We start from the raw sequence: 23,773 nt of genomic DNA on the forward strand, positions 1-23,773 counted from the left end.
TGGCAAAACTCGTATTGACTTCAATGGGAGAAGAAGCATTTCTAAAATAGTTTTCACTCAGGGGAGTTCTGAGGTAGTTAAACTTTTGCTAAGTAAAAACTTATCAGTATTTAATACACACACAGGATTCAAGAAATATACAGTTCAAAATTATTCAATTATATCCCAGGAGACAGTTGTGGAGACAGTTGCGGAGGAGCTGAGGGTGTGGGGCTGCCCGGTGGCCCCATGTTCTGCTCCTTTCCCTGCTGCGGTTCCTGGCAGAGCCCTGAACTACAGGGAGCAGAACCCCCAGCCCCGTGCCCTGCCCTTCCACGGAGCCGCCTCTCCTCTGGTTCCCAGCAGCAGCCCCGCTGGAGGACAGGGCTGGGGGCGCTACAGCTGCCAGAGTTGCTCCCAGCACTCTGCTCCTTTCCCTGCTGCCCCTCCCATTGGGGAAAGGAGCAGAACCCCAGCCCTGACCCCTGCCCTTCCATGGAGCTGCGTCTCCTCTGTCTGGTGGAACAGCTCAGCCAACGGAAGAGCTGCTGGTTTTCTGCTTCTTTCCCCACTGCAGTTCCCGGGAGAGCCCCGAACCACAGGGCTCTCCTGGGAACCACAGCAGGGAAAGGAGCAGAACGTGGGGCCACCGGGCAGCCCCACAGCAGCAGCTCCTCTGGCATGCCTACTGTTCTGCCCCCAGCCCTGTCCTCCAGCGGGGCTGGCTGCTGTACAGACGTAGGAGACCCTGGATGGAAGGGCTGGGGTGGTGGAGCTGCGCCAGAGGAGCTGCGGGCGTGGGGCCTCCTGGTGGCCCCACATTCTGCTCCTTTCGCCACTGCGGTTCCAAAGTCACTGCAGGAGGACAGAGCCTCCCCACCAAGTAAGGGTGGTGGATCATGGGGACGGGACAGGGCAGAGTCATGTGGAGGGTCCCATGAAGAGGTCACGTGCCCCCCATACCGGTAAGAAATGGATTCCACTTGCACCACTGGGGACAGTCCCTGGATGGGTAGGTTGAGTCCTTGGAGGGCAGGGCAGTTGATGGGGGATGCTGGGGGGCAGTCCTTGGGAGGTGGACTGGATTCTGGAGTGGCAGTCCCTGGAGTGCTGAGCAGGCATATGTTCCAACCCAGTGTTGTGGGGGTGGGGTCTGGATGATGGGGAGATAGTCCCAAGGTATTTGGGTGATGGAAAGCATTCCCTGGCTGGGGGGGCAGCCTGGGGAGGGGCTGGGGGCAGTTCCTGGGTGGGGGAACTGGATGCATGGGGGGGCAGTCTCTAGCTGGGGGCAGGGGGAGCTCTGCACTAGGCAGGGCTCTCCACCTTTGCAGGCAGGCTCCGCAGTTGAGCTCTCTGGGCGCTTCGCCCCGCAGCGCAGAAGTCAGGGTGGGAATACATCATGCCATGCCATCTATGGCATACATACAGTAAAATTTATTACTTTTAACAGTTAATGTTGACTTATTTTGCTAATTTAAAATGCTCTCGATAGATATTTGCCCACGTTGAAATGAAAGGTTATTTATCGATTTGAATCCTATTGCTCTCATGTAACAAATACCAAACCTTTTTTTGTGTGAGTAGATGTACAGGTAGTATATCTATTGTGTGGACGCAAACAACACAAAGAGAGCTGCATATGCAGCCCACAATGGTAAATAGGTCAAGAACCAGTGCTCTAGGCAGAGCCATCCCTAGGGTACGGTGAATTGGGGCAACCTCTCCAGGCCCCGTGCTTTGGGGGGCCCTGTGGGCTGGTGCACATGGGTGGCACAGCGGCACTGCAGCCTCCCCAGGGAAGGCCGGTGGCATGGTCCCAGCCCCCTGGAGCCCAGCAGCACCGCTGAAGCAGGGCCGGGGGGCGGGTGGAGGCAGAGTGTGGGCGGAGCCACGCCTGCTGTTTGGGGAGGTACTGCCTCCCCCAGCCTCCCCTACCTGCCGCTCGGAGCAGTTTGTACTGGAAGTGACGGGTTGGTTCCAGAAGTGACAGATTCGTCACTTCCGCCCCGGGCCCCGCAGCCCCCTAGGGACGGCCCTGGCTCTAGGCCATCTGACCAGGATCTTCCAGAAGCAGGGTATGACAGCATTAGGACTGGCAGAGCAATTCAAAGATGCAGATTAGGCCTTTTGTTGTTTTACTCCATGAAACTCTGATCATTTTAAATGAACAAATCAAATTGACAGTCTAATATTAATGCAGTTAAAATATTTTAAAGCAAACCAATACAATTTTTATATTTTAAGACTATTTTAGTTTTCCCATTTAAAAAAAGAAATTTTAATACAACAACACATTAGAATAACTTTAAAGGTATAGGTTTCAGAGTGGTAGCCGCATTAGTCTGTATCAGCAAAAACAACGAGGAGTTTTTTTAAAGGTATAAAGTAAGGTGAAAAACAAAGAAATTAATAGTTGAAAATACCATGCTGTCTTTAACACACCCCATTTTGCCTACCTATTTGTAGCAGTTTACAAGAAGCTTGCTTCTGGTCTTAGTTACGCTGAAGTGTAAACCCAGTGTAACTCTGCTGAAGTCATGGAGTTACTCTGGATTTGCACTGTTGTGGCTGAAGTCACTATCTAGTATACATGTCAAAGATCTTTCCATCCTTAGCCCTGAAGTTACTCTAAGCTGTGCCAAGAGAACTAATTTTCCTCAAAGCAGAGAGAAATTTAATTATTACTTCTAAAATGCCATACGTTGTTTAGAATAAACACCAGAAAAACCAATCAATAAAAAAATGAGGAAACCTTAAGCCTACAAGAGTTTAATACCCTTATTTTAAATGATCTCTGCATTAAATCTGATTGATCAATTATAAAAAAATTACAGAAGATCATCCAAAGACTGAAAACTTTGAACCACAACTTCGAAAAAGTTCACGAATTGTATCAAATTCTATCCTGTATTATTTAGTAATTTGGCTGTCTCATTTTTTAAAATTCATTTTCTTAAAGAAGCTGAAACTCATAAGCAGAATTAATCTATGAAGGTCTTATTTTGCATTAAATGTGATCTGATAAGACAATCTAGACAATGAAAGCTGCCAGTTTGCCAGATCTCCACCTGCCTTACTTATCCTAGGCAAAAAGCGAAGACTAAAAACAAACATTTGATCTCCCTCATCCCAGAGAATAATCTCAGTTAAAAATCACAACATTTGAAAAACGATTCAGGATTTAGCAGTACAAAACACTTAAGACTATGAAATGCACACAAGCTCCATGAACCGAGATCCAACAACAGTCAGCTCTGAAAGTCTTCAAGTTTCAGAGTAGCAGCCGTGTTAGTCTGTATCCGCAAAAAGAAAAGGAGTACTTGTGGCACCTTAGAGACTAACAAATTTATTTGAGCATAAGCTTTCGTGAGCTACAGCTCACTTCATCGGATGCATGCAGTAGAAAATACAGTGGGGAGATTTTATATACACAGAGAACATGAAACAATGGGTGTTACCATACACACTGTAAGGAGAGTGATCACTTAAGGTGAGCTATTACCAGCAGGAGAGCAGGGGGGAAAAAACCTTTTGTAGTGATAATCAAGGTGGGCCATTTCCAGCAGTTGACAAGAACGTTTGAGGAACAGTGTGTGGGGGGGAAATAAACATGGGGAAATAGTTTTACTTTGTGTAATGACACATCCACTCCCAGTCTTTATTCAAGCCTAAGTTAATTGTGTCCAGTTTGCAAATTAATTCCAATTCAGCAGTCTCTCGTTGGAGTCTGTTTTTGAAGGTTTTTTGTTGAAGAATTGACACTTTTAGGTCTGTAATCGAGTGACCAAAGAGACTGAAGTGTTCTCTGACTGGTTTTTGAATGTTATAATTCTTGATGTCTGATTTGTGTCCACTTATTCTTTTACGTGGAGACTGTCCAGTTTGGCCAATGTACATGACACACTGGTAGATGTGCAGGTGAACGAGCCTCTGATAGTGTGGCCAGTCGGAGACCTTTAATCCCTCCTACTCAATCAAAGGAAAGAGATGTGCGTCTGTCACTTAGATGTGTTTCAAGACTTTATCTTCACTTTCCCTCTCAAATCCCACCACCTATCCAGTTTATTCTCAGACACTTTTCTCTTGGCTTCACCATTATTTAATTTATTTCTCCACCAATGTTGGGCTCATTGGAGTCACTGCCCTGCAGGTCATCTTGATAAAACCACAATCATTAATCATCATCCTCCAAGTCTCCCAATTAAGTGTTTTTGGTTTGACAAACAAAACAGAGACTGAATTAAGTTTCTGATTAAAAAAAAATCCACCCTAAAGTAAGAACATATGTCTGGAAGGGGCCTCCCAGGTCATCAAGTCCAGTCCCCTGCTATTGCAGGCAACCCCATTATATAACCCAGTTCATAAACTTAACAAACTTCATCTTAAAAGTAGTTTAGGTTATTTGCCTTACTTCTGTTGGGAGGCTGTCTCAGAGTCTCACCCCTTGGAGGGTTAGAAATCTAATTTCCAGCCTAAATATATTCATGGCCAATTTGTACTCATTTGTTCTTACACTAACACTGTCCTTTAGCTGAAATAGCTCTTCTTCCTCTCTGGTTTACCCCCTGATGTGTTTATAAAGAGCAATCATATCCCCTCTCAGCATTTGGGGTTTTTTTTGCTGGGCTAAAACAAGCCAAGCTCTTTGAGTCTCCTCTCCTAAGGTAGACTCCTCATTCTTCTGATCATCCTCATAGCCCTTCTCTGTATCTTTTTCAGTTTGAATTCATCTTTCTTGAATATGGATGATGAGAATTGTACATAATATTTCAGATGAGGTCTTACCAGTGCCTTGTACAATGGCATTAATATTTCTCTATCTCTATTGGAAATACCTCACCTGATACATTGTAGGATTGCATTTTCATTTTTCATGGCCATATAACATTGGTGGCTCAGTCATTCTGCAACTGATTAATACACCCAAGTCTTTCTCCTCCTCTATCATTTCCAACAGATGAGCACTCATTTTATAACAGAAATTCTTATTAGTCCCTGACTGCATGACTTTGTACTTTATATTGTTACATTTCATTCCATTTTTATTACTCCAGGCCTCAAAGTCACCCAGTTCTTCCTCTATAATATTCTAATCCTCGTCTGTATTGATAATGCCTTCCAACTTTGTCTCATTAGCAACTTTCGACAGCCCATTCCTACTTTTGGTCCCAAGATCATTAATGAAAGTATTAAATAAGACTGGTCTCAAGACAAATCCTTGAGGAACTCCACTAGTAACCTCCCTCAAGCTCAATATGTCTCCTTTCAGCACAACCTGTTGGCATCTCCCCTTTAGACAGTTCCTTATCCATCTACCAATTCTTGTACTAATCCCCATCTTTTCCAATTTAATAATTTTCCATGTGTTGCTGTGTCAAATGCTTTACTAAAGTACAGACAGATTGCATCTACTGATTTCCCTCGTCTAAAAAAATCAGTTATCTTATCAAAGATAGATATCAATTAAGTCTCGCATAATCTACTTTTGGTAAACACATGTGACATTTTATTCCATTTATCTTCGTTTGACTATTTTTTCCTTCAAAATTTGCTCTGAATAGCATGCAAGGTTTTAGATCAGATTAACAGGCCTGTAAATGCCCAAAACATTTTTTCCCTTTTCTTAAGTATAGGTACTGCATTTGCTATTCTCCCCTCATACTGTACCTTCCTCAATTTGATAGATTTATTAATAATCTTTGTTACTGGATTGGCTATTTCATGTGCCAATTCTTCCAGTATTTTGGGATGGAGACGATCAGTTCTCCCTGACTGGAGATCATTAAGCTCTTTGAGTTTTGCTTCCACCTCAGATGTGGAAATTTAAGTTTTTATACATTTATTCCCATTCACCATCCTGCCTTTGCCCCCATGTTATACATCACCCTTATTGAAAAGTGAGGCAAGGTATTCATTTATGTTTTGGACCATACTTTGATTATCCTTCCTCTCTACTCCCCAACCTCACTGCATAGTGGCCCCACTTCTTTTCTTGTTCTCTTTTGGTTTAGATGACTAAAGAACGTTAATATCTATTCTTTTTCCACTTTCAGTATATAAAGGTTATTCAGAGTCAGTTTAACATTAAGTAAAATAAACCTATTCATTTTCAGATAAGATAATGAGGTATCAAACTTCAATTTATTGAAATAATTGCAGATTGTATGGGGCTTTTGAATTCTGAAGTAAAACATATACAAAAGGAATCTTTATTTTATAACGGTCATACATCTAGCATCTCAGCATAAGAGCACATACAAAATTATTGATCCATCTACTACTTCTTTTATATGTTATCATTGTCCCTAATTTATCCACATCATCTGAAATCACAGGTATAATACACCAAAATTGGAGTGGGAGAAACTCCATTTCTCTTCTTAGATGAGAAGTAAATATTTACATTTTCTTTAACTCCTATTCACTGTTAATGTCTTCTACAAACCACTCACCTTGAGGAAAGGTTTTGCTTAGTTTCCCGAATTCCTCTTAAGCAGATAAAAGTTTCCACCATATATCTTCCTGTTGTCAAGAAGAAACAAGAGTGTATTAAGCATGTAAGACTTACATTCTTTTCCACATCTTCTAAACAAAGGTTATATTCAAAGAGAAAAAAAGTTTCAGTCCAGTTATCTCCAGAGGGTCAGAAAATTCTCTCATGGTATCACCTTCTCTATTTCCCTCATAAGCAATTCCTCTTCACGTTGGCTAAGCTCTTACTCCAGACAGCGTGTTATTTTCATGTGGGGTGTGTATATGTGGGGAAAGGAGAGAGGGAGGAGAGTGTATTTGTTTAGATGTGAAATTAACTAATGTGATTTTATGAGATCTCATGGGAAAGGCTGTAGCCCGAGTAAGCAAAGAGTTGGGAAGGTTCCTAGCAGAGTATTACTTTAAAATATTATTCTATCCATGCACAAATGAGAGTGTGTCTTTGATAGAAAAACACTGTTTGCACTGAATCTGAATAAAGTGGGTAGGAAATACAAAGGCAAAATCTGTTTTACAAACTCTTCTCTGCATCTAGTGGACTCTCCCTGTCTGTACTGCAAACACTTTGACTGTAAATACTTCCATATATGAATATTTTATTCCATCTCCTTCTACTTGTGCATTAGTCCAAATAGTACAGTATGCCAAGTCTGAAAAGGATATTGAAATAAGATTCAAGTTAGAGAAAAAAATATCATGGTAATTGAAAAACAAAGTGTAGCTTTTGTAGTATTGAAGGGTTGCAGCCCACTTTCAATTACATATTTTTGATGTTCAGTTACTAGCCTAGGGTACAGGGCACTAGACTGAGACTCAGGTGAGCTGGGCTCCATTCCCATCTCTGCCACTGGCCTCGCGATGTAACCATGGGCAGGTCACTTCTCATCCTGTGCCTCAATTATTCCCATCCTTAAAATGGGGGTAATGATATTGACCTCTTTGGTAAACAACTTTGAGAGCTAAAGATGAAAAATGCTATATCAGAGCTATAAAGTATTATTATTACAACCCCCCAAATCACTGAATTTCTTATTTTAAGAAAAAAGCTTTGTGGCAAATAAATTAAAAGCAAATGTTATAAAGCTCAGATTAATCAGATGAAATGAGTAAAGAGTGTGTGGCAGTGAAAAGGAGTTTCTATTGCTCATGAAGTCTCGCCAGTTCTCCAAAGGTTGACTGCAGATGCTAAATAAGACTGGAGAGCAAACTGATCCTTGTGGAGATTTACAAGTAATGGGTCTCACGGTGGAGTACCGTTTCCTTTAATCAAGAATGTTGAATGCTGTGTCCAGGAATGGTAAATTTTACTTGAGTTTCCTTTCTTTTTTAAAAAACATTATTTTTTTCATATAAAATATAAGCATATAACAAGACACAACATAAGTTCGTACACAAAATGGAAATAGCATATAAATATTACAGTTCAACATTCACTCCTTGCAAAACCTGGGTGTGATGGGGTGTACAAATCCCACACTGGGCAATATGGGATTAAGGGATTATTTTGGGCTCAGCCAGCTCTGCCCTGCCACACTTGCAGCAAATGTTCCATCTGCTGAAAGAATTAAAAGACAGGGAATTAGCTCATTCATTAGTGGCAGAGCTAGAGGTGAGCAGACCGGCAGCCCACAGCTCCAGCAAAGCAAAGCAAAGGGAAGCCCAAGACTCTGACACAGTTGCCCAAAGTGGCCCTCCTTCAGAAAGGGAGGGCCCACCCCAGAAACAACCACAGAGGGAAGTATCTTGTGGACCTTGGACATTGGTAACCCCCTCTTACTTACTGTGGTTTGGATTTTCCCACCTGGAGAAAGCCTTGAACTAAGCTGATCCTGGGGGTAGGGAGTGGGAAATTAGAGGAAAAGGCCCAGGGAGGACAGCCTTTCCTTGGTTGCCAGACCACTGATAGCCGAAAGGGCCCTGAGTCGGAGCCTGGTAGAGTGAGAGGGCCACCAGCTAAGTGAGGATCGTTACATGGGGAAAAAAAAGCCAAACCCATAATTTCCTTTCTGCTATTTTCTCATATGTATAAGAAAATAAGAATGGCCATACTGGATCAGACCAATAGACTGTCTAACCCGGTAGCCTATCTTGCAATAATGGCCAGTGCCAAATGCTTCGGAGAGAATGAGCATACCAGCGCAATTATCAAGTGTCGTCTAGTCCCAGGTTCTGGCAATCAGAGTGCTAGGGACACCCAGAGCTCTGGGTTGCATCCCCGACTATTATAGTTAATAGCCACTGATGGACCTATCCCCCATGAATTTATCTAATTCTTTTTTAACCTACTTATACTATTAGCCTTCACAACATCCTCTAGCAATGAGTTCCACAGGTTGTCAGTGCATTGTGTGAAGAAGTACTTCCTTATGTTTGTTTTAAAACTGCTACCTATTAATTTCATTGGGTAACCCCTGGTTCCTATATGATGTGAAGGAGTAAACACCACTTCCTAATTCACTTATCCACACCATTCATGATTTTTTAGACCTTTCTCATTTTTCCCATAATCATCTCTTTTCTAAACTGAAAAGGAGTACTTGTAGCACCTTAGAGACTAACCAATTTATTTGAGGGTAAGCTTTCGTGAGCAACAGCTCTAAGGTGCCACAAGTACTCCTTTTCTTTTTGCGAATACAGACTAACACGGCTGTTACTCTGAAAACTTTTCTAAACTGAACAGTCCCAGTCTTTTTAATTTTTCATCATACAGAAACTGTTTCATACCACTAATAATTTTGTTGCCCTTCTCTCTATTTTTTTTTCCAATTTGATGATGTCTTTTTTGAGATGGCGTGACCAGAACTACATGCAGTATTCAAGGTATTGGCATAGTATGGATTAACATGGTGACATTATATTTTCTGTTTTATTATCTATCCCTTTCCTCATGGTTTCTAACATTCTGTTAACTTTTTTGACTTCCACTGCACATTGAGCAGATGTCTTCAGAGAACTGTCCATGATGACTTCAAGTTCTCTTTCTTGAGTGGTAACAGCTAATTGAGACCCCATCATTTTTGCGTATAGCTCAGATTATGTTTTTCCCTCTTTGTGGACAGAGTCAAGGAGCTGTTCTTGGTGTTTATTGCAAATCTATGTGCTTGAAGCTGATCCAAAGTCTCGATTCAGGCATTGTGTCGAAGATCTAATCAAGATGTCCCTTAGGAAGGATACAGGTGAATGCCCGGAGAACTGAGTCTGGATATTATTAGCGGTAAAGACTCCGAGTGCCAGCAAAAGACCAAAGGAGAGCATTTGTAACAGGCAGTGGGCCATGCCATATGCAAATCTCAGCAGTCTGTGGCAGCATGGGGGTATAGAAATGTGGACATATGCATATGCTAGATCCACAGATGCAAGAAAGTCCCCTTTAGATAGGGATGCTACTTCTGAAGCTAGTCTCCATCCACAATGGTTTACTTCATTTGCTGACCCCACCTGAGATCCAGGATGGCTCTAACCTTCCCCCCTCCCACTGCCCCACTCCCTCCACATGCTTATGAATAATGACAAAACTGGAATATATGCCATCATGTGCCAGCAATGCCCCTCTGCCATGTACATTGGCCAAATTGGACAGTCTCTACACAAAAGAATAAATGGACACAAATCTGACATCAGGAATCATAACATTCAAAAACCAGTAGGAGAACACTTCAACCTCTCTGGCCACTCAGTAAAAGATTTAAGGGTGGCAATTCTGCAACAGAAAAGCTTCAAAAATAGACTCCAGTGAGAAACTGCTGAGCTTGAATTAATATGCAAACTAGATACCACTAACTTGGGTTTGAATAGAGACTGGGAGTGGCTGGGTCATTACACATATTGAATCTATTTCCTTAAGTTAAGTATCCTCACACCTTCTTGTCAACTGTCTAAATGGGCCATCTTGATTATCACTACAAACGTTTTTTTCTCCTGCTGATAATAGCTCATCTTAATTAATTAGCCTCTTACAGTTTGTATGGCAACCTCCACCTTCTGTTTGTGTGTGTGTGTGTGTGTGTGTAGTTTCTTACTATATGTTCCCTTCTATGCATCTGATGAAGTGGACTGTAGCCCATGAAAGCTTACGCTCAAATAAATTTGTTAGTCTCTAAGGTGCCACAAGTACTCCTGTTCTTTTTGTGGATACAGACTAACACGGCTGCTACTCTGAAGTCTGAAGAATCTTTCTTTTGAGGGAACCCTTTCTATTGCTCCTATATCCAGGAGATATGAGATTTTGTTTAACACCAGCTCACATTCAATGTGGTTGTTCAAGATGGGGGATTGGATAAAGAAGTGATGTGGTGAGGTCGTTAGTTCGAGGGAGTATCTGTGACTCACTCCCTCTCTCACCCACTTGTCTGGAGTGCTTAATTTGTAATGAAAGAGGTTCCAGGGCTCAAGTAATTAGGTACTGGAGCTCAAGCAATTTTTTTTACATTCATAACCGATGCAGCAAGCTCAGAGGTGCCTGGGCTATGAACTGTTAAGCCTCAAGGTGCTGGGGTTTAGCCCTGGTAATACCTAACACAAATTGAGCACTGATTGTCTGTGGTCAATCAAGACCATTTTTTTGAGAAGTGGGAATTTCTGCCTCCTAGATTCAGGTCTTGGTGGACACACATTCACTGTATCACAGTGGGCTCTCAGAGACTTTTGCAACCCTTCCCCAGTTCCAGGGTTTTCCCTAGTATACCTGTAATCTTTCCTCTAGTACCTTTCTGAGGAGGACGGATGAAAGGAACATTTTTGTCTGTGGCAAAATTTGTAGTTCCTCCTCAAAGCACTGAGTGGAGTGCGGATGGACTGTTTCGGTTTGGCACCAATTTCTGCCACTTTTTTGCCTAGATTTTTCCCAAAGAGACGAGAGCCTGTTCATTTAGAAGAGAACAAAATTAATTTGGAGTGAGCGTCTACCTGCCAGCGGTGAAGCCAGACGTGGTGCCACATGATGACAATATGTTGGCCCATTGGTAAGTGTTGCTGCCCAGCTGTGGCCCGGGTATGGTCCTTTGTGTCTCACTTTATGCAACACCAAGAAGACTGTTATCTACAGCCAGGCATTCAGATATCACAGAATATGCACTGAGGAGAAAGTCCGTGATACATGCATTAACACATTGAAAACTGGCTTTATCAAACAAGGACACTCCATCAAAGAAGTAGATCACATCATGGAATGGGCTATCCAAATACCCCAAGAGAACCTGTTTCAATACAGGGGAGGAAAAAGAGCCCTCCGACTGTACACCCTAAACCAGTGGTAGGCAACCTGCAGCCCGCAGGTGGCCCATCAGGATAATCTGCTGGCGGGCCATGAGACAGTGTTTACATTGACCATTCACAGGCACAGCTGCCCGCAGCTCCAGTGGCTGCGGTTCGCCGTTCCGGGCCACTGGGAGCTGCGGAGGCTGCAGGGATGTGCTAAGCCACTTCCCGCAGCTCCCATCGGCCAGGAATGGCGAACCACGGCCACTGGGAGCTGCGGGCGGCTGTGCCTGCGAACGGTCAATGTAAACACAGTCTTGCGGCCCGCCAGCAGATTACCCTGATGGGCCGCAGGTTGTCCACCAATGCCCTATCCTGCCACCCCTCGGTGGAGCCCATATGAAGTATCATTAACCAGTTACAACCCATACTCAGTGAGGACCAATCTTGGGGGGAAAAAAAAACCTTTCCCAACCCCCGTTTTCTTCTGGCCTTCAAACAGCCTCCTACATCACCAAGCTCATCATAATAAGGAAGCTCCCCACAGACACCCAACTCAAAGCAGCACCAGACCCTGCCATAACAAGATGCAAAAGCTGCAGACGTATCCCCACTGCTATGATGATCAATACCCCCCACAACACACCTTTCAAGATCCATTGGTCCTACACATGCTGATTAGAACATGTGGTATACCTCATCCAGTGCACTAAATGTCCCAACAACAACAATGTGGCTGAAATGAGACTATCATTACTCTCTCAAATGAACTCCCACAGAAAAATAATAAAAAAGACAAAAACAACATATCACCCATGGGCGAACACTATTCACAAGTGATCATGCCATATCTGCTCTCTGTCCTCATCCTCAAAGGCAACCTACATAATACCTTCAAAAGACAAGACCGAGAACTTAAATTCTTAACTTTGTTAGAAACGAAAAATCATGGATTCAATGAAGGCACTGGTTTTATGGATCATTACAACAATTTATAACTGACTAAACCTTTGCTCTATGACTGCAGAAATGTTAACTCCCACTTCATCTTGAATAGTCTCCTACAATGTTATCTCCCATCTGTTCCACCTTGTATTTAACTGTGATACCATAAGTAGCTTTCCCAGATCTGAAGAAAAGCTCTGTGTACATTCAAAAGCTTGTCTCTTACTGACAGAATTTGGTCCAATAAAAGACATTACCTCACCCACCTTGTCTCCTTGAAATAAATACCATTTATGCACCCAGAAACTTTTGAAAATACCACTAGGCACCCTATCTGCATCTTTAAGTGCCTAAACGCCTTTAAAAATCTGCCTGTGTGTGCCAACTACCACCCCCTTGCGCATGGGGGTGAGGAGTGGACTGAAGAATGGCAGCTTTGGCTTCACCCTGCCCTCCTCCCAGGTCAGTGCTGCTGAGCTGGAGAAGGTGTATTGGAATTTGTTGCTGGTATAGGCAGCAGCGAATTACTACCATCTCCATGCAAGCTGGGGAAGACACGAAACTCAGAGGTTCATGTCTCAGTCACACTGCATTCCAGGAATCCTCCTAGGGTGGGGCACATTACTCACCACTTCTTTCTCAGGACTGTGTTGAAAGAAACAAGCTAGCTCTTAACGATTAAAAGATGTTCCAATACATTTTTAAAAGAACAAATACTTTATCATGTTTCACTTCATCTGTATTTCTCTATTTGTGCATATTTTGAAGGGGAAAAAACAAGGTGCTGAATTATCCATTCCTAGGAACCACCCCTTAGAAGGGGAAAACTAAGCAACATTTAAACCTCCATAAGTTTCACCTCAAAGAATGAGAGTCACATGATCCTCTCAAAGGGTGAGATATTTAAAGTCTTATGGAAAGGACAGGCCTGTGAGCCACAATCCCCCACTAATCATCAGAATCTGTGTGAAAAGTAGAGTGGAAATGTGAAAAACCCTGGTCCATTTTCAGGCAAGCTTTTCCCTTCTTCAATAATTCCTGGCATTCCTCTACCTCCTGACAGCACAGCCACCCAATAAGCTACAATGTCATTTTCTCACTCATTTACACCTATGCCCTGTCCACCTGTGCCCCATCCACCAAAGGGATTAGAAGCGTGGAGCAAGATTTAATGCTACCTGTTGCAGAATTAACTACAATGCAGTTCTCTATTGGAAATCCACCAGATTTAGAGGAAGAGATCATGAACAGCAACTGATCTTTTGATTCGACCCTTTACCACCTTGACTTGTTTCACCCAAACTTATCTTTTGAATCGCCAACTATGGTGTGTGAGCACTTTGACTCCCCATTTCTATGCTCTCCCGCTCTTCCACCTTGTTTTTCTCCCCTCCATCAGTGTAAAAAGAGAAGAATCTTAGACCTCAACTAAGTAATTGTGATGGTAAATGAGGGGAAGAAGCATGTACCATTGAAACAAGGCTAGCAGGAAATGTATGTTAGGGTTAACGAAAACTGAAATGTGGAGAATGTAAATGCTGCTTTGATAAACTTATCCTTGCAAAAACAAGAGGTGGCAAAAAAGATTTCCACTATGGAAAGAAAACATTTGGCTAGGCAAAATAATAATGAGTACAGAGTACAAATGCATAAAGGTGATCCAAAAGCACTAAAAAACTAAGCAGTACACCTTAGAGTGGATAAGGCATAGAAAATGGCTTAATCTAATTAGCCAAAATAAATACTGGGTGGATGTTAATGGATATCAGAATCCAAGATAAATTAATACTTAAATATAAGAGAAACATTTCAGTATTATATATTATATTTGTTCACATCTAAAAAGGATAGCACCTATTACACGTTAAATAGTGTGATTTACAAGAAAACTACACGTTCAGTTGAAATGACTGGATTCAAAGGCCTCCTAATTATTGTCCTCCCTAGTGTATCAAGAACCTCGGGGTAATGAACAGATTTTAAAAAGCATTTATTATTCTAGTACCAAGGAATTCCAGTTTCTAGTTCTCTTTAAATTGACAGTTTAATTTTTCATGTTTGCTGATGGTTGTATATACAGTTTATCTGTTGTATTAATTTTTTTACAGCAAGTTAGGCACTTTGCAGCATGGATAGAAAGTCCTTCCTCTGAAGAATTTACAATTTAATTTTAGAACTAACAAGGAGTAGGTATAATAAGAAAATGGGGAATTACGCATAAGTGGATCAACTGCACACACTACGGTCTAGGTTTTTATACGACTCATCACTATTGTAACCGTGTCTAACTAGTCATTTGCTCCTGCAATTACCACAGTTGTGAATGCAATTGTGCTAATTGTGAGAGCAAATCAGACATGCACCTCACTGAAAGTCTGCATGCAGTTCTGAAAAATATGGCATCAAAATCCTTAAAGATAAACTTCAGGTCTTTCCAGATAGCCTAGACATTAGCCAGAAACATCACAGTAAATTCTATTTCAATAAAATCCATTTTTAAGGATATACACTGAGCATGAGCTATACATGGAAAGATGTGAACATTCTGATCATGAAATAAACCACATGTATGTCATGTTCTTTGTCTCAGAGAGATACAGCAGTCATAACTACAGCAATTAGACTTTATGCGGGAGGTGAGCTTGTAATACTTGAGAGATGAGGTATATGTGGAAAGTTTTAGTAAAATGCAAGGTATAGTTTCTCAAGTAACTTTCAGAAATGGGAGTTTTTCAATACTCTGTTCTTTCTCTTCCACTGTTATGTCCAACATTTCCATTTACAATTCTTTGACAGATTTCAGGCTTTCAGTGTAGAACTGTATAATATTTAATTAGGAGAACACTTGGATACTGTAACAGGTATACCTAAATTTAAAATAAAAATGAAGCGCTTCTTATTTGCAAACGCTGGAATTTCTGATTTTGAAGAGATATCTGGCAAAAATGGGATTTTGCAACTTCTGGAGACATATCATAGCACAGTAGTTTAAGAGAAATAGAAAGTTCTTCAAACAAAGTTCATTCACATTTAAAACAAAGCAAATAAAGAATCAAAAACTGTCCCCCATGTGGGTTATTCCTTTGTAGAAAATGGAAAAAACTCAGTGAGTCTGATATCACAGAGATTCCACCTTATTGTTCTGTCCAATGTTGTTGTGGGAGTTGCCTTCAATCCCACAGAACTGGCACAGAGATTCCACCCAAAATACAGTGTCCTGACATTGCAGGGATCTGGTCTATCCACACAACTTCCAGCCTCCTCACTGAACTCTGCTTACCCCTTGGGGGAAAGAAGGCTGCTGTACCATGGGGAAACCCTCATAAGTCAAGGTTGGCATAGTAAGCATTAACTTACAAGAGGATTCCTCGCCCATTTTAAAGGCTGGGGAATGATTTGCAAAAGCATTTAGAGTATGACTTCACTGCATCTGGGAGTAAGTCTACTAGCCCCAGGTCCACAGACTTATGGTAACAGGGCTCATGCTAGCGTGCTAAAAATGGCTATAGACATGATGCTGCTGCTCAGCTTCAGAGCCCATGCTCCAGCTGAAGACATAACATCAAAGCACCATCTACACAGCTATTTTTAGCATGCAAGCAGGACCACTACACCACCAGAAATCTGTGTGCCCAAGCTGGGAGGTTCACTCCCAGATGAAGTATAGACATACCCTATGTGATTTGCAGGGATTTGTAATTATACAGAAACTAGAATAGCTTTCATAATATATTATACTGTGGGTTTCCTTTAAGAGGAAAATTCAAGCCATTTTTCAGTCCACATAATAGTGGAGTCTAATTGTATAAAGTAGTTAATTGGCATCTTTGTCAAAATAAAGAGCTAGTATAAAGGGTTCTCATTTCCTTCTATCAGAAAATGAAATAAGAAATTGCACTGATGTAAAATCCAAACTCTTAAATGGATAGTTGGTATTACAGAATAACTGGAAATGACTTTCATTGTAAGTACATACTGAAACCATTCTGTTATACACAATAATCTTCAGCTAAATGGTCTAATGCACATTTCAAACAGCAGGAAAATTTGCTTATCATCTACCTAAGTAGAAGTGCCATTTTTCTCCTCTCGGTTGTCTAACTAAACAATTTCAGAGTGGAGGAAACTACAATCTTTTGGTGATCTTCCAGAAAACACCATCCTATCCACTATGGATGTTGAAGCTCTCTACACAAACATTCCACACAAAGGTGGACTACAAGCCATCAGGAATAGCATCCCCAATACCATTACGGCAAACCTGGTGGCTGAACTTTGTGACTTTGTCTCCAGTCTGAAATTGTTGTGGGTGAGGAATTATTATAATTATATATATATACACACACACACACACATATATATACATATACATATACATATACATACACATACATACACACCCCAGATCCTACTCCCATTCAAGTCAAGAGACTGCAAAAGGAATTAAAAATTTCAGGACATAATCCATATAAAATTATGCTACAAAATGAGCTACTTCTTTCCAGAGGAAAATCTCATTACTGTACAACTCTTATACAAAATGAATCAATCATGGAGTAACTGTGATGACAGTCTATGTGGGAGCTGTGCCTCTTTGCCGCACTTAACATCCAAGAATGAAATGCACTAGGTGAGAAAAAAAGACAATGAAAAGGATAACTGGGCTTTTCTAAAAGAATCAGAGAAGAAAGATGGACAAGAGTGATGATCAGATTATATAGTCATGAGGTCGCTTGCCTCCTCAGTGCATGATTGTTCTAACATTCAAATCAAGAAATACAGATTTTTCTTTTACATAAGTAACTACATTTATTGTTAGACAGCTACACACAAGTTTTAAAATTTAAGAAAAAAAATGTCCTCCATGCCACCAAATAATTGGGTTTAGTGTTATTAATTAAAGAATCAGTTAATTGCTTTTGCCAAATATAAGATGTTTCCTTTTATCAAATGATTTTTTTTAAGTTACACTCCTGTAAAATTCATTATATTTTAAATACAGGATAAAAGGAATGCTCTTTATGGAATTACAGTAAATGACTAGTATAAGTACACATTGCAACCATTTGGTTACACAAAGGAATCTCCAGCTCTTTAATGGACTACTGCATGCCAAAATGTAATGGGGTAATTTGCTCAATACCTACTTAAAGAAGATGACTCTAGGGTGCCCGAATCTTCCCTTCTCAGGGGTCTGACAAAGCAATATATTGCAAAACATGAAAGCATCTGAGACACTTTGATAGATACTGTTAAGATGAAGCCAGTGCATAATTGGACTCTGCTAAAAGAAATGCCTCCAACTGCCTCTTGGAAAACATTCCTAAAAATTATCATCAAAACCAACAAACAAAATGGAAGATATCTAGGATTTGTTTTAGCATTCATTTTACCCTCTTTTCTGATGATATCCAGAACTTTACTATTTTTAACCTATGGAACCAGAAGAATGTGACCTGTTGAGCTATAAGGCCTGTTCTTGTTTCTGAAATTTGTTATGTTCTTAACACTAAAAATATCTGTACTTGGTCAGCTACAATCATTTTCCAACAAAGCTGTGTGAAGTCCTGAGTTACTAGTATTTAAAACTAATGTTTTTAGCCTCACCAATGTTGAGTCCATTTGAATTTCTGGTGAGTTGAAGGTTCCATTACATTTCAACAGGAGACCATTCATGGGAACTATTTACTGGAGTTTGAATCTATGGCAAATCTCTCTCTCTCTGTATACATGTATGTGTATATACATACATATACATACACACAGATAGATACACACACACTATAAGTACACATTATGCACATATGCATGCATACACATATACAGGTACCTTTACCCTTGTTTTTCTAATTAAATAGCTTACTAACTGGACTATACTTGATGATGGGGAAACTTCCAAAGATTTAGAGTTCAAGCACAGATAAGCATCTAAGAATTGAATGCTTATCTGAATTATCCTTTAAAAAAAAAAACAGCCCCACCACTACAAGTCATGTGACTTTTCCTCACTAGTATCCACGCATTATGATCCCCTTCTATCTAGTATCAGGTCTTCTTGAAATGATTGGGTGGCCCTGTGGTTTTCTATTCCCCTTTAACATCTGGTCTCAAAAAGCAAGGTCCTCCAAAGGTTTTCAGGGTCCACTCATCAATACTGGGCTGCAGCACGCACCTGGTAGGAGTGCTGTCCTGCCATCAGAGAAATGACTGGTAGATCTGTAAGTCTCCTTGTAGGATTTTTGAGGCCTCTCCCCCTTTTCTCAGTGTTTGGGGACAGTGAGATGCCATCCTTCCTCCTCTCAGGTGATCAAGGACTTTAGAATTAATCACTGCATTTCATGGAACACTTTAAGATGCAAGAGGCCAGGAACAGTAAAACGCTTCTATGATCTCTAGCTCCAGAAAGTGGAGTAAGCAAGCTGCCTTCCCTGCAAATATCATGACATGGGGATTTGGCCTTATTCTATGGCCTCGAGAAAACCAAGCTCAATGTGAGGGACAGGTACTTAGCACATGAAAACATTCACAATGCCCTTCTCTCTCCTCATGTTTATCAGCTAAATTTTAATAGTACTGTATTCATCTGAATATCAAATAACTGAGAATATTAAATAGCACTGAGCTGAAGAGGAACTAAAAACTGAACAGTGGAAAATAATAAATAATAAAATCACAACTATTATTTTACCTTTATTGCATGATGTTAATTATTCTTCACTTACCTTTTCTGGACCTGGAAGAAAATAAAGATCACATCAGTGGTACTCTGAAACCACTCAGAGACAGAGAATCCAAGCATTTATAAAGCACTTATCACCGAGGTATCCAAGGGCCTCTCACAAAGAAATCTGACCCAGTGTTGTAGAAGCTGACTGAGGACTCTTGCCAAGGCTTTACCTGCATTAGACAGACAGGAGATCCCTTGGTAATTTGCACACTCTAATCTGTCACCCTTTGTATGATATAAAGGGAAGAGAATTGCATCTTTGATCTCAGATTCCTAAATGGATGCAAACAACTATTGAAGACTGTGCATAAGTGCTGTTTAGCCACAATTATTATTATTAAATAATGTATTATGTGCTTATTGTTATGCTTTAGGTGATTATGGTGAGCTGAAGCAATGAGCTGAGGATTTGACTGAGATTAAATCTACCCTCTTGATGGAAGATGATGTTCTGCCATGGACGAGGTGGACTACTGCTCTAAGCCAGTACTGAGAATCCTCTTTCTAAGGTACTTGTCTGATGTGTCTTGCTCACATGTTTAGGGTCACACTGATCACCAGATTAAGGATAGAGAAGGAATTTTACCCCAGATGAGATTGGCAGGGACCTTGGCGGCTTTCTCATTCCTCTGCAGCACGGACTGCCTTCTAGGATAATCTGGGTATATTTCATCTAATCCATTCCCTTCCATTTCAGGAGCCTCAGGCATTGGTGGCAACTCAGCAAATAGTTTAGACTCCTGAGAATTGAAATGCTTTAGTCTAAACCACATTACTGGGCTCAATAGGATAACTGGGTGAAATTTAATGGCCTGTTATATACAAGAAGTCAGACTAGATGATCGAATGGTTTCTTCTGGCCCTAAATTCTATTAAACTAAATTATTTGTCATCAAACTTTGCAACCTTGAGGTTTGATAGATATCCAGTTGTTTCTAGTTGACCAAATAGCAGCAGTGACAAAGCCTGTGTTTTCCACCTCATTTAAGGTAAGGATGTTGATTGCTACTGTTATTCATGCCCTTGTTACTTTGAGTTAATACAGAATTTAACACCCTGTTGGATGAGTGGAGTATCTCGTCTTGAGTCCATGATGCCAGCACTCTGTTATATTCAATACACTGGGCAAGAACTGAGCAAAAGACTAAGGGACTGATCCAGCATTGAAGGCAACAGCAGAAAACAAAACTGACAATATCCTCCTTCTCTTTACTGTTTCCAAATCTGAGCTCTCCCTCCTGCTAGTTGCCTCCAACCATCACCATAACCTCTTGACCCTATGCTTTTCCTAACTCCTATTACCTCATTTAAAATATTTCCTTTTTTTGCTAGGAATTCATGAAACCTCTGAATGAATATAGGGACAGATGAGTCACACTGCTACCCCTAAGATCATCAGAGTCCATGGTGCTCTGTACAGGGTACAGGGGTGTAGTACAAAGAGAGTGCCTGAGACATGAGGCCTGGTATAAAAAGCTTTATGCAACTTTGCAACTTATCCATTGGCCTTAAGTGATGCCCAGGATGTTCTGCAGACTCTAGGTCCTGGGGTGAATTTCACACAAAGAAAGGAAGGTACAGCAGATAAGGCCCAAACAGAGTCAAGCCCTGCTGATATCAAGCAGATTTGGCAAGAGTCAGGCCAAGTCAGGCCCTGTCCTGTTACAAAGCAGATGCCTGCTTGCAGGTTCACTATCTGATACATGAACCTGGCAAAAACAGGGCTGGCCCAAATAGTTTACACTCTGAAAGATGTTACTACTAAAGATTATTTATAAGCTTTGAAAAGTTTGCAGATATTACAAAATGTTGAGCAAACTACTACTAGTTTGCAAATATTGACTGAACTCAAACGAAATCTAATTTTCTGTGCATTACAGATTTGAATCAAATATTCCACAAAATTCCACAGGACTCTGTGTCTGAATGAGGCTCTGATGTCTTAGTCAGCATTTATACTGCACCATAAGCTTACACAGTGATTTACACAACGAACCAAGATACACATGGCCCCTTCCTGAAGGGCTCACATTATAGCAGAACCAGCAACTCAAATCTAAAAATAGAAAAAAAAAAATAAAAGCAAGGGATCATAAATTTTACATCAAATTAGAATGTAACAGGTAAAGTTTTTTAAAAAGCAGCAAGCAACTTGTGCTTTAATAGAAAGAAACTCAAGAAATTTCAAAAGTTGCATTAATGGGTGAGACTAATTCCTTTAACTACAGCATTTCATTCCCTTCCAGCTTCTCTTCAAGTACTTTGTGGTTTCTTCTCTATGCTTTTAATTTAGTTTTTTCTAACAATCTACTGAACAGTCTCATTCCTGTAGAACTTCTCTTCAACAGCATCATATCCAAATGTGTCACTGCTAACACTAGTCCCTTCTGATCCTGACTGGACCATCAACTTGTCAGTTGGTCAACCTAAGTACTTGGGGTCCCAGTTTCTCTTCTGTCCCTTCAAGAGTTTTTTACAGCAAAACAGATAAAGCTGCTGGTGAATTGAATGCAATTAATTTGCTTTGCAAAAGAATTGCTCTGATTCTTCTGGTAGACCTGATGGCCACATTCTTTAGTCTGGTTAAAATGTGCTTTGCATAATACCACAAGGTTCATGGTGACAAGTTGAGTTTATGTCACTGTTGCAACCCTGGGGCTGGCCAGAGACCACTTCAGCCACTGGTGAAACTTAGAGCAGCCTAAGGCAAGCTACCAGTTGTATTTGGCTGCCTACGGCCCAAAAAGGCTGCTATGGGCAGCTGGGGATACATGAAGTGCAGAGAAGTTGTATCCATGCTCTCTCTTCCCTGGTTATACAAAACAAACAAAAAACCCACTAAGGGACTAAATTTACAGTCTAACCAAACCTAGACTACTCTTGAAAAAACACGAGCTAAGAACTGTGACTCAAAGAGAAACAGGAAGTTCTAACTCTTGCCAGACAGTGAGAAGAAAGAGAGAGAGAGGGAGAGAGCTGAGAGCACGATGATGTAGCATGCGCACCACTCCAACAGCACTACTAGCAAAAGTTTCCGACGTGAGTGTACCGAGTACACGTACACCTATCGCGGAATGTACAGGTGTAGAATCACTCAAAAGAGAGCCAACTAAACTCGCACCCACATCAGCTTGTATCATACAACGCAGAAGGAGGGAAGTCAACTGAAAGGATATGAATGCACCAAAATTTTAATTGCTGCTTTTCTGACTGGATGGAAAGGATTAAACACATACCAGGCAGGAATGGCACTAAATTGAAAGATTATTTTCCCTTTGTTCAGTACTATAAATGTATAGAAAACAAAACAGAAAATGAAATGAGAACACTTAGTATTTGCATTTATGATCCAGGGGGCTCAACCCACCTCCCAGCTGCAGAGTCCCTCCCATCCCAATGCCCCAAACATCCTTCCCAGTTGCAAATACTCTTTCATCCAAAGACCAGTTTCCCAAAAGGCCTTCCAAACTGCAGTCTTTCCCCAGCCCCCTACCCCATGAACAATGCACCAAACTTCCTTCATCACCTGCTTCTGACCTGTATAGTCCTTCCTGCCCTATGCAGAGTCCTCTGATGTCCTTTGCCATGCACATCCTTACTTTAGATTTCCTCCCACTCCACTCACAGTCCCCCAAACCTCCTCCCCAGCTGGCTTCCGGCTGCAAATTTGCTAAGCAATGCCAGAAGCTGGGAATGGGCGACAGGGGATGGATCACTTGATGATTATCTGTTCTGTTCATTCTCTCAGGGGCACCTGGCACTGGCCACTGTCAGAAGACAAGATACTGGGCTAGATGGACCTTTGGTCTGACCCAGTATGCAGGTTCTTATGTTAAGCATTACCACTCAGCAGTATCTGAAACACTGCATTTATTTCCTGCTGTAAATATGTATGGTAAATGATGGCCTTGTTATGGTGAACTGAGAATGCTCAGCACGTTGCAGAATCAGAACAAGAGAATCCCGCCCTGTAGCACAGCCTGACCTCGAGAGCCACCTGTATCCAACAAACTCACAACATGCTCCAAGACTAAGGCATTTTCTGAATGTGACAAATTGATCTGGCCTTAACTTCTATGGACATTCTCATGAATAACACCACTCTCTACTAATTCCTCCTTTCATTCACCAAGTGGAGATTCTTGGACAAATTCTCACATGGGATAAAGCCATTTTGCACCTCACTGCCAGCACTATCTGATCCAATAGATCCACTCCAACATCATCCCCAGCAAAGGGGATCCTCAGGTGGCAGAAAATGAGTGCAGAGGATCTTATGCTGCTCCTCCTTCCTGCTGCCAGCATAGCTGGGGAAAGAAAACAACTAAGCAAGTGATGATTTCCATTTCCAACTAAGAAATATGTCCTTCCTGTGATTTTTGTTACCTCACCTCCCCTGCCCTGCCCTCCTCTTCATTATTCTCATCCACC

The 23,773-nt window shown here is 41.3% G+C and overlaps 1 protein-coding gene across 1 annotated transcript in view; it reads right to left on the reverse strand.

The window, feature by feature from the left end:
* Positions 1–11,437, reverse strand: part of LOC141983318 (sodium channel protein type 5 subunit alpha-like) — a 132,405-nt gene extending 120,968 nt beyond the window's left edge. Inside the window, exons 1-2 of the mRNA XM_074946338.1 lie at positions 11,380–11,437; positions 6,435–6,504 (exon numbers count right to left, since the gene is read on the reverse strand). The gene's annotated coding sequence lies outside the window, so the exon portion shown is untranslated. The remainder of the gene's footprint in view (positions 1–6,434; positions 6,505–11,379) is intronic.
* Positions 11,438–23,773: the final 12,336 nt, after the last annotated feature.

The sequence above is a fragment of the Natator depressus genome, chromosome 2 (assembly GCF_965152275.1).
Source record: "Natator depressus isolate rNatDep1 chromosome 2, rNatDep2.hap1, whole genome shotgun sequence".
Lineage (NCBI taxonomy): Eukaryota > Metazoa > Chordata > Testudines > Cheloniidae > Natator > Natator depressus.